The sequence below is a fragment of the Sapajus apella genome, unplaced genomic scaffold, assembly GCF_009761245.1.
Source record: "Sapajus apella isolate SASKATOON/1434 unplaced genomic scaffold, GSC_monkey_1.0 scaffold10, whole genome shotgun sequence".
In the NCBI taxonomy this organism is placed as follows: domain Eukaryota; kingdom Metazoa; phylum Chordata; class Mammalia; order Primates; family Cebidae; genus Sapajus; species Sapajus apella.
The window spans coordinates 43316086-43328499 of record NW_022436950.1 but is presented as its reverse complement, the minus strand read 5'-3'; the positions used below and the strand labels follow the sequence as shown (position 1 = coordinate 43328499).

At 38.9% G+C, this 12414-nt stretch overlaps 1 long non-coding RNA gene across 1 annotated transcript; it reads right to left on the bottom strand.

Moving 5' to 3' along the window:
- Positions 1 to 2969: 2969 nt before the first annotated feature.
- On the bottom strand, positions 2970 to 7271 carry LOC116552012. The gene is made up of 2 exons (XR_004269159.1): positions 6069 to 7271; positions 2970 to 3719 (listed from the first exon to the last, which is right to left on the bottom strand). It is a non-coding gene; the product is annotated as an uncharacterized LOC116552012 (long non-coding RNA).
- Positions 7272 to 12414: the final 5143 nt, after the last annotated feature.

Below are 12414 nucleotides of genomic sequence, written 5' to 3'. Positions count from 1 at the left end.
AATGTCTTTCAGAAGCCACCCATCCCTTAGTCCAACTGAGCTGGAATACTCTCATAGTGGAGGCAGGAAAGGGAGAATGACCTTGGCTATGACTGGTGAATTGGGCAAACCACAGTGCCCTTAGCAATGGTAGAATTACCTTTAGGGACTTGTATTGTGTTTTTATACTTTTAGCTTCCACCAGAAGACATGGTTAGAACCAGTTACATGAAATCTACTGCTTTTATAGTGAAGAACTTTTGGTTTATGTTGTTGTTGTCCAAAATAAAAGAATAGCTGTAATAAGACCCACATAAGAAACTCTTCTCAGACACAATACTACCTTCCTCCTCCCATGCTCATTCCAGTGACAATGTTAACACCCATAAAATGCTTTTGATTCTACCTCAGCCCTGGAAGCCACATTCTTGGTGTTGGATGGTTCTCTACAAGGTCCTGCAATATTCTCAACATGTACTCAGGAACTGGGCAAGGTTCTTCTCACTGCTCTAAAATCTAGAGATTGATCTCTCCTTATTTGCTTCTGAGCCTTTTCTGTTCTTTTAAAGCTATTTTCCCCGATAGACTAAATTATTTGCAAACAAAAGCCCCAGAGGAAAGTTTCGAGTTTTTCCTCCCGTTTTGAGTAAAATAATATATTTCCTTTGGTGCAAAGAAGCACAGTCTTCTGATAGAAAAGGGAAAAATATAGGCAGAAATAATAAATTAGTATCACAAAGACTGCTCAGCCCCAATGTTTATTCAGTAAACTCTTTAATCATAAATTAAGATATTTGGTATCTAATGTCTGTCTCTCCTCACAGATTATAAGCTCTATAGTGTGGACAAACACTGTTTACGGACTATTCTGTCACTCACATATTGCCAAATTCTCTCTCTTCAAGCCACACCCACCTTCATCGTCTTCACTCTGAGCAGAAGACTGGCTGCAGTCTTAGTGAAGGAGAAACTGATTAGACCTCCATCTCACATCACTCTTATCGTCCACCTTCTTTTTCTTCACTTTTGTTCATGAGAAGAAAAATATCCTTCCTTCCTCTACCCGAGGCTGACCCCTCCATTTTGTGCTTGTGGTCTTGTTACCTTTTCTGGCTTTTTCTTATTTATTGATTGATTTTGAGAAAGAGTTTGCTCTTGTTGCCCAGACTGGAGTGCGATCTTAGCTCACTTCAACCTCCACCAGCCAGGTTCAAGCAATTCTCCTGCCTCAGCCTCCTGAGTAGCCGGGATTACAGTTGCCCAGCTAATTAAACCTTGTCTCTACTAAAAGAACAAAAATTAACCACAAGCAGCTAATTTTTGTGCTTTTACTAGAGACAGAATTTCACCATGTCAGCCAGGCTGGTCTCAACTCCTGACCTCAGGTGATCCACCCGCCTCGGCCTCCCAAAGTGCTGTGATTATAGGCGTGAGCCACTGCACCTGGCCCTTTTTCTTTTTTACAGACAGGGTCTTGCTCTGTCATTGGAATGGAGTGGAGTGGTGCAATCATAGGTTACTAAATGCTCAAACTCCCGGGCTCAAGCAATTTTTCCACCTAAGCCTCCCTAGCTAAGACTATAGGTGTGTACCACCATGCTGAGTTAACTGTTTTATTTTTGTAAAAATGGATCTTGCTATGTTGCCCCGGCTGGTCCTAAATTCTAGGCTCAAGTGATCCTCCCACCCAGGCTCCTAAAGTGCTAGAATTACAGGTGTGAGCCACCACACCCGCCGTCCAGCGTTTTCTGTCATCAATCATCTTGCCCCCTTATGTACTTCAACAGCTGCTTCCATGTAGACCCCTCCCTATCTCTTTGTCCACAAAGATTTTAAAGTCCAGCCCACCCTAAAACATTTTTAAAGCATTCTTCAAACTATGCTTCTCTTTCTCTTCTCCCAGGTTTCCTGAAAGAATAATCTATTCTTGTGGCCTCTACTTTCACATTTTCGTAATCACTTGCAAACGCACCATTTAAGTGAAATTGTTGTATTTAATGATCACTTATCAGTTCTCTTCCTCTTGGAAGCCAGTTAGATAAAGTTAATTCAGATGAGGCTCATTGCTCCCTTAGCTTATGACTTTGCACTGCCCCGTCTCCTTCTGGCTTTTCCTCCCATCTTAATTATGCTCAAGCTAGGAGAACCAGTTAAACCGTCATTGCAATAATATAGATTGGGGTTAACAAACTAAATGTCCCTTTGTTTTTGTAAATTAAGTTTTACTGGAACATCCTTTGTTTGCATATTGTCTATGGTTGCTTTTGTGCTCCAGCCACAGAGTTGGGTAGTGACAGGGTCTAGCATGCAAAGCCTGTAATGTTTAATAACTGGCTCTTTATAGAAAAAATCTGCTGACCCCTTTCTAGATGATCTAGACAATCTAGAGCTAGATGAAAGACTGTCTACTAGCAGGAATCAAGAGCGGATTACTGTAAGATACATTAAGGAGATATAACTGATAGAAGTTAACAACAAATTGGAAAGGGCACTGTAAGGAAAGAAAAACCTTTTAATGGCATCTAGAGATTTCCAGTTGATGTGTGGTGAGTAGTACAGTGTTAACCAAAGAAGGTAACATGGAGCAGGAAGTTTGGGTGAGGAGGTGATGCTGAAAGGGAGAATATGATCATGATTTTACTTAGAACTATTTTATATCTGTAGTTACTTATATTGTGTCTAAACCTCAGAACCCAGGAATAAGATCTGGACTAAGGGTAAAAATTTGGAAATGTGTATGTGTCAGAATAAGAAAATATGGAACCTCAAAGGGAAGTGCTTATAATCTAAAAGTTCCAACACATACCAATTTCTCCTTCCTAGATTCAATTAATTGTCAAGTTCTGCACACCATTTCTCTCTCATCACACTTCAGACCCTTTACCTGGTCATTTTATCATGTACAGTTGATACTTGTTATTCCCATGGATCAACAGTTATTTCATATCTGTGAATTTACCTACACGCCAACATTTATTGGAGCTTCAAAATCAGTATGTATGGTTCTTTAATGGTCATTTGTAGACATATTCAGAGTGATTAAAAAATTTGGATCACCAGACACGACTCATTCTGAGGTTGAGCAAGAGATGACATTCTGCCTTCTTGTTTCGGCTCTTATACTATAAAACAAATTCTCTTCCTGGGGCAATTTAGTGTCCTTTTGATTTTTTTCACACTTTGATGCTTTTAGTTAGTGATTTCACTATTTTAAATGACCCCAAAGTATAGTACTGAAGTTTCACAAAGTATTCCTATGCACATGAGGCTGTGCTGTGACTTTCAGCAGCCTCATTGTCTGGGGTAAATACCAAGGTTCTTGATCTCATGGCCAAGGAAAATGAGGTTGCGGACACACACACACACACACACACACTGAGATTGGAGCAGGAGTTCAATAGGCAACAGGAAAGAACAGGTCTCTGTCACAGAGAGGGGTCCCAAGGGAGTTGCCAGGTTGTAGTAAAAACGCCAGGGTTTTTAGTTGATGATGGGCTAGTGAGGAGTGAGAATCTTACCTCCCTGGGGCCTGAAGTTTCAGCTGGGACCAGGTGTGCTATCTGCATAGAGCAGAGTTTTATCAGCCATTACCCAGTTCCCTCATCACATAGGCAGACTTTTAGTCTGTGTTGCTCTGTGCTGCTTTGAGGAAGAGTTTCTGTGTCTGTTCCCAGACAATTTCTTGCAGCTGCAGACATTCCCCTGCAACGTCCGCTTCTAGCTTCCCTATCTTCATGTGCCTAAAGGAAAAGGAATGTGCTTATTAAGGCCCACTGTTTTTACTGGGGCCCACTGAATGAGTTGAAAGTTTAGTGATTACCCAGGAGATTCATTCCTTCTGTGCCCGAGTTGTTACCTGCTTTTTTTACAGCCTGATCTTCTTATCTGTCCAGGTGCAGCCTGAGTTTTTCCCAAGGTGATTTTATTTTTTGCCTGTTGCTGTGTGGCTTTTCAGGCAGGCTGCTCCTGCAGTCTGAATTTTTCCAATGATTTTTCCTTTCTTTCTCTCTCATTCCCCACTTCAGGAGAGGAAATCCTAACTGCTGTTAGGAAGATTGGGCATTGATCTTTCTGGCTACTTCCTGCTGGAGAGGGGAACTGTGTGAGGAACAGCAGCTAGGATTCCTGCAGGGGCTGGTTTAAGGGTCCTCAGATGAAAGGTACGTTTATGCATGATTCCATTTGCACTACCACTTGGAGTTTTATAGCCTCTAGGCAAAAAGAAATAATTTGGGTTATTAGGGGACATGTATTAAAACAAGACAAGGAGGGGGCAAGCTTAAAAATCTCAAGGCTGCTGACACTCTCTGATAACCAGTGGCTATAGTTATACCTGTTAAGATTTGGGTGTATGGGGCTTGGCTTTGTTTTCTTGATTTTATCCTTCCAAAGAGATTTTTGGGTTATGAGCACCTTGTGTATTCCTATTACCCAGCAGCGTGTGCAGGATAATTGCTTAGAACTAGCATATTGATCCAGATTTTTACATTACCCATTCCTTTTTGTCTCCTTTGAGACATAGCTGGAGATTGGTGGTTGGCTCACAGGAATAAGCATGGTTAGTTTACAATGTAGGCAAAAACTTAAAGACAACTAATGAGACTAGAAGTTAATAATTGATTCATGATAAGTTTGGAACATATTTTTCCTCTTCCAGTCCTTATTTCTCCTAAAAACAAATTATGATAGGACTGAGTTGTTTACAAAATAGACTAGTTTTAAACTTGGTTTGATTATTTGCATAAAGTGCCACAAGAATAACTATTTTTACATAGGCTTTTTTAACTCTGTTACCCAGGCTAGAGTACAGTGGCGCAATCCCGGCTCACTGCAACCTCTGCCTCCCAGGTTCTAGTGACTCTCCTGCCTCAGCCTCCCAAGTAGCTGGGATTAGAGGCACACCACCATGCTCAGCTAATTTTGTAGTTTTAATAGAGATGGGGTTTCACCATGTTAGCCAGGCTGATCTCAAACTCCAACCTCAGGTGATTCGCCTGCCTCAGACTCTCAAAGTGCTGGGATTACAGGCGTGAGCCACTGTGCCCAACCACATAGGCCTTTTAGATTGACTTTGATGGAATTTTATTCCACGTGGAATCTTCGGTAAGACTTTCTAAAGCCCAACCCAGCCATGGATTTGTACCTTCAAATACCTGTGAATTGGGTACACTTCTTTCTTCTTGAGGTTCCAAGAACATGGGGTTCCTAGGCCTATTAGAAAGTGACATTTTTACTCACCGCAGGTTAGGAACCCTGTATGAAGATGGTGTAGCCAAGAATGAGGCCAGTTTCCAAGGGGCTTTTACTGGCTCTGCAAGTCAAGCTTGACTCCTTAAAGAGAAACACACCCTTCCAGTCAAAGACTTGGTAAAACAATCAGTTTTTCTAATTGTGTCCAGTTGCAAAATAAAATGGATTCTTATTGCACTGATGCAAACTATATTGTTATAAATTAAGAATACTTAAAAACAGTTTTTGAATTTTAGAGGAACCAGGCAGAGAAAAACAAACATGCTCAAAACGTTTACAGGAGTCTACTTTACTTAGTTGTTAGAGGCTGTAGCTAGCTCAAGACAAGTTTTCTTGACTTTGAAAAATAAAATAAGAATCAGTAATGTTCCAAGCATAAATCAAGAATGTTGCTTTAGTTTTCTATTAGTTCAGTCCACTCAATTAACTCTTGTTCTACTTGATATTTGTAAACATTTCAGCTTTTTATGAGTTCTGTTCCTTTTTTTGTTATCAGAAACCTGTATTTAAGAGCACCTGTTAAAGTTTCACAGCTGATTATAAAGTTTTTTTTGTAAGAAGAAGATGAAAACAAGACAACCGTCTGTAAATGACAAAATGTCCAGGATAGTTATAGTCAAGAACGTGATTGACAAATTTAGTTATTTCCATAGCTTACCATAACCCAACATAACAACCTTAATTGTGACTAATAGCACATATTCAGACATTACAACCTTAGACATCCCATACAGTTTTGAAACATATATTGATTTTATTCCATAAAATATAATCTGAAGGGTATTAAGCATCATTCTGGCAATTCCACATCCCTAAACATGTTAAATAATTCTATTTACCTCTGTTCCAGACGGTCCAGGGGTTCTTGGCAGCACCCAAAAGCCAGGAGTCAGGAAAGACAACCTTGAATCTAAAGTTTGATTTAGGAAAGACTGTTAAATATGTTCGAAATTTAAAACACTTAATATTAAACAATAGAATTTTAGATTACCATAAGTTATTCGTTTTGCCAAAATCATGAGTCAAAAATTTGAAAAAGCAAAATAATTCATCATCCTTTTCTATTAAAGGAAAATCCTGTTCAAGAGAGAACGTTCAATTTCACCCTTTCCTTAGTTTGCTATTAATGTTAACCCTAATTTTAAATGAAACCTTATAGACAATCCTACTTAATCTTAGCCAGTTTGACCATGGGGTGAGATTTTTACATACCTGTTATAACCCTTGACAAGTTTTGCTAAAGAGTGGATTGGCATCTTAAGAAAGCCTTGTTGTGCTTTTATTTCAGTGTTTAGTTTACAGAAAAAACCATACAATACCCTTTTGAATTTAGTTAATATGCTCACACACAGTTTGCTTTGCAAGATCAATTTTTATAAATTTTTACAATTTGCTTAAACCTTCTGCTTTAAAACAATCCTTTATTTCTGGGCAAAATATACATTTACATGCCTTCTTTTAATCTTTAACTAAAAGCATCGTTTACTGTTTGTTTGTTTGTTTGTTTTTAACACATCTTGTATGCCAATCCATGTTCAGTAGTCTTGATTACATGTCCTAAAGGTAACTCTTAGCTATTTTTAACTTTAATGTAAAACCTGGTAGGTTGTTTTAATTATGTACTAGATGTGGATAAAGCTTTATTTCTTTAGCATAGTTAGGGGCATGGCTACTTCCATATGTTCCCAGGCCTTATCAATTGTGAAGCAGGCAAATTGACAGTTTTCAAAGGCTAAAGAAGCAGTTTACAATCTTTTTTTTTTTTAATCGCACTTTAGGTTCTGGGGTACATGTGCAAAACATACAGGATTGTTGCATAGGTACATACATGGCAAGGTGGTTTGCTACCTCCATACCCCCGTCACCTATATTTGGCATTTCTCCCCATGTTATCCCTACCCAACCTCATTACCCCGAGCTGTCCATCCCCAATTCCCCACCAACAAACCCTAGTGTGTGATGCTTCCCTCCCTGGGTCCATCAGTTCTCATTGTTCAACACCCGCCTATGAGTGAGAACATGTGGTGTATGTTTTTCTGTTCTTGTATCAGTTTGCTGAGAATGATGGTTTCCAGATTCATCCATATCCCTATAAAGAATACAAGCTCATCGTTTTTTTATGGCTGCATAGTATTTCCATGGTGTATATGTGCCATATTTTCCTTGTCCAGTCTATCATCGATGGGCATTTGGGTTGGTTCCAGGTATTTGCTACTGTAAACACTGCTGCAATGAACATATGTGCGCGTGTCTTTATAATAGAACAATTTATAATCCTTTGGATATATACCCATTAATGGGATTGCTGGGTCAAATGTTATTTCTATTTCTAGGTCCTTGAGGAATCACCACACTGTCTTCCGTAATGGTTGAACTAATTTACACTCCCACCAACAGTGTAAAAGTGTTCCTATTTCTCCACATCCTCTCCAGCATCTGCTATCTTTTAATGATCACCATTCTAACTGATTTTTTTAATGATCGCCATTCTAAGTGGCATGAGATAGTATCTCAATGTTGTTTTGGTTTGCATTTCTCTGATGACCAGTGATGATGAACATTTTTTCACGTTTGTTGACTTCATAAATGTGTTCTTTTGTAAAGTGTCTGTTCATGTCCTTTACCCACTTTTGAATGGGTTTATTTGTTTCCTGTAAATCTGTTTTAGTTCTTTGTAGATTCTGGATATTAGCCCTTTGTCAGATGGGTAGATTGCAAAAATTTTTTCCCATTCTGTTGCTTGCCGGTTGACTCTAATGATTGTTTCTTTTGCTGTACAGAAGCTCTGGAGTTTAATTAGATCCCATTTATCTATTTTGGCTTTTGTTGCCATTGCTTTTGGTGTTTTAGTCATGAAGTCCTTGCTTATGCCTATATCCTGAATGGTTTTCCCTAGGTTTTCTTCTAGGGTTTTTATGGTGTTAGGTCTTATGTTTAAGTCTTTAATCCATCTGGAGTTAATTTTAGTGTAAGGTGTCAGGAAGGGGTCCAGTTTCTGCTTTCTGCACATGGCTAGCCATTTTTGTCAACACCATTTATTAAACAGGGAATCCTTTCCCCATTGTTTATTTTTTTCAGGTTTGTCAAAGATGAGATGGTTGTAGATGTGTGGCGTAGCCTCCAAGGCCTCTGTTCTGTTCCATTGGTCTGTATCTCTGTTTTGTTACCAGTACCATGCTGTTTTGATTACTGTAGCCTTGTAGCATAGTTTGAAGTGGGGTAGTGTGATGCCTCCAGCTTTGTTCTTTTTACTTAGAATTGACTTGGCTATGTGGGCTCTCTTTTGGTTCCATATGAAGTTTAAGGTGGTTTTTTCCAGTTCTGTGAAGAGGGCCATAGATAGCTTGATGGGGATAGCATTGAATCTATAAATTACTTTGGGCAGTATGGCCATTTTCACAATACTGATTCTTCCTAACCATGAGCATGGAATGTTTTTCCATCTGTTTGTGTCCTCTCTTATTTCATCGAGCAGTGGTTTGCAGTTCTCTTTGAAAGGGTCCTTTACATACTTTCTTAGTTGTATTCTTGGGTATTTTATTCTCTTTGTAGCAATTGTGAATGGCAGTTCGTTCTTGATTTGGCTCTCTTTAAGTCTGTTATTGGTGTATAGGAATGCTTGCAATTTATGCACAATGCTTTTGTATTCTGAGACTTTGCATATCAGTTTCAGGAGATTTTGGGCTGAGACGATGGGGTCTTCTAAATATACAATAATGTCATTTGCAAATAGAGACAGTTTGACTTCCTCCTTTCCTAATTGAATATCCTTTATTTCTTTTTCTTGCCTGATTGCTCTGGCTAGAACTTCCAATACTATATTGAATAGGAGTGGTGAGAGAGGGCTTCCTTGTCTAGTGCCAGATTTCAAAGGGAATGCTTCCAGTTTTTGCCCATTCAGTATGATATTGGCTGTGGGTTTGTCGTAAATAGCTCTTATTATTTTTGAGATATGTTCCGTCGATATATAGTTTATTGGGAATTTTTAGCATAAAGGGCTGTTGAATTTTGTTGAAGGCCTTCTCTGCATCTATTGCGATAATCATGTGGTTTTTCTCTTTGGTTCTGTTTGTGTGGTGGATTACGTTTATAGACTTGCATATGTTCAACCAGCCTTGCATCCCCAGGATGAAGCCTACATGATCGTGATGGATAAGCTTTTTGATGAGCTGTTGCAATTGGTTTGCCAGTATTTTATTGAGGAGTTTTGCATCTATGTTCATCATGGGTATTGGCCTGAAGTTTTCTTTTCTTGTTGAGTCTCTGCTGGGTTTTGGTATCAGGATGATGTTGGTCTCAAAATGATTTGGGAAGGATTCTCTCTTTTTGGATTGTTTGGAATAGTTTCAGAAGGCATGGTAGCAGCTCCTTTTTGTATATCTGGTAGAATTTGGCTGTGAAACCATCTGGACCTGGGCATTTTTGGTTGGTAGGCTATTAATTGCTGCGTCAACTTCAGACCTTGTTATTGGTCTATTCAGGGTTTCAACTTCTTCCTGGTTTAGGCTTGGGAGCGTCTAAGTGTCCAGGAATTTATCCATTTCTTCCAGGTTTACTGGTTTGTGTGCATAGAGCTGTTTGTAGTAATCTCTGATGGTAGTTTGTATTTCTGTGGAATCAGTGGTGATATCCCCTTTATTGTTTTTTATTGCATCTATTTGATTCTTCTCTCTTTTCTTTTTTATTAATCTGGCTAGCAGTCTGTCTATTTTGTTGTTATTTTCAAAATACCAGTTCCTGTATTTATTGATTTTTTTGAAGGATTTTTTTGTGTCTCTATTTCATTTAGTTCTGCTCTGATCTTAGTTATTTCTTGTCTCCTGCTAGCTTTTTAGTTTTTTGATTTGCTCCTCTAGCTTTTTCAATTTTGATGATAGGGTGTCGATTTTAGATGTTTCCTTGCTTCTCATGTGGGCGTTTATTCCTGTAAATTTTCCTCTAGAAGCTGCTTTAAATGTATCCCATAGATTCTGATACATTGTGTCTTCATTCTCTTTGGGTTCAAAGTACATTTTTATTTCTGCCTTCATTTCATTGTTTATCCAGTCAAAATTCAAGAACCAGTTGTTCAGTTTCCATGAAGTTGTGTGTTTCTGAGTTAGTTTCTTAATGCTGAGTTCTAATTTGATTGCACTGTGGTTTGAGAGAGTGTTTGTTATGATTTCTGTCCTTTTGCATTTGCTGTGGGGTGATTTACTTCTATTTATGTAGTCAATTTTAGAGTAGATGTGATGTGGTGCTGAAAATAATGTATATTCTGTGGATTTGGGGTGGAGAGTTCTGTATATGTCTATTAGGTTTGCTTGGTCCAGATCTCAGTTCAAGTCCTGGATATCCTTGTTAATTTTCTGTCTCATTGATCTGTCTAATATTGACAGTGAAGTGTTAAAGTCTCCCACTATTATTGTGTGGAAGTCTAAGTCTCTTTGTAGGTCATTAAGAACTTGCTTTATGTATGTGGGTGCTCCTGTATTGGGTGCATATATATTTAGGATCATTAGCTCTTCTTGTTGCATTGATCCTTTTACCATTATGTAATGCCCTTTTTTGTCTCTTTTGATCTTTCTTGGTTTAAGGTCTATTTTATCAGAGACTAGGATTACAACTCCTGCTTCCTTTTGCTCTCCAGTTTTTGGTAAATCTTCCTCCATCCCTTTATTTTGAGCCTATGTGTATCCTTGCATGTGAGATGGGTTTCCCAGATACAGCACACTGACTGTTTTTTACTTTTTATCCAATTTGCCTTTCCGTGTCTTTTGATTGGGGCATTTAGCCCATTTACTTTTAAGGTTAATATTGTTATGTGTGAATTTGATCCTACCATTTTGATGCTAGCTGGTTGTTTTGCCCATTAGTTGATGCAGTTTCTCCATTGTGTCAATGCTCTTTAACATTTGGTATGTTTTTGGAGTGGCTGGTACTGGTTGTTCCTTTCCATGTTTAGTGCTTCTTTCAGGAGCTCTTGTAAGGCAGGCCTGGTGGTGATGAAATCTCTCAGCAATTGCTTGTTCGTAAATGATTTTATTTCTCCTTCGCTTATGAAGCTTAGTTTGGCTGGATATCAAATTCTGCGTTACAACTTCTTTTCTTTAAGGATGTTGAATATTGTCCCCACTGTCTTCTGGCTTGTAGGGTTTCTTCTGAGAGATCTGCTGTGAGTCTGATGGGCTTCCCTTTGTGGGTAACCTGACCTTTCTCTCTGGCTGCTCTTAGCATTTTTTCCTTCATTTCAACCCTGGTGAATCTGATGATTATGTGCCTTGGGTTGCTCTTCTTGAGGAATATCTTTGTGGCATTCTCTGTATTTCCTGGCCTTGAATATTGGCCCGCCTTGCTAAGTTGAGAAGTTCTCCTGCGTAATAGCCCGAAGAGTGTTTTCCAGCTTGGATTTATTCTCTGTCACATTCAGGTACACCTATCATATGTAGATTAGCTCTTTTCACATAATCCCATATTTCTTGGGGGCTTTGTTCATTTCTTTTTACTCTTTTTTTCTAATCTTGCCTCCTTGTTTTATTTCATTGAGTTGATCTTCAGTCTCTGATATCCTTCCTTCTTCTTGGTCAATTTGGCTATTAAATCTTGTGTATGCTTCATGACGTTCTTGTGCTGTGTTTTTCAGCTCCATTAAGTCATTTATATTCTTCTCTAAGCTGTTTGTTCTCATTAGCATTTCCTCAAACCTTTTTTCAAGGTTCTTAGTTTTTTTGCATTGGATTAGAACATGTTCTTTTAGCTCAGAGAAGTTTGTCATTACCCACCTTCTGAAGCCTGTTTCTGTCAATTTATCAGACTCATTCTCCATCCAGCTTTGTTCCTTGCTGGTGATGAGTTGTGATCCCTTGGAGGAGGAGACCATTCCGGTTTTTGGTGTTTTCATTCTTTTTGCACTGGTTTCTTCCCATCTTTGTGGATTTATCGACCTGTGGTCTTTGTATCTCTTGACTTTCAGATAGAGTCTCTGAGTGGATGTGCTTTTTGTTGATAATGAAGTTATTTCCTTCTGTTTTTTAGTTTTCCTTCTAACAGGCCACTCTGCTGTAGGACTGCTGGAGGTCCACTCCAGACCCTGCTTGCCTGGGGGTCTTCTGCAGCAGCTTCAGAACAGTAAGGATTGCTGCGACTTTCTTCTTCTTTGTCCCAAAAGGATACCCGCCAGATGTCAGCCTGAGCTCTCCTTTATGA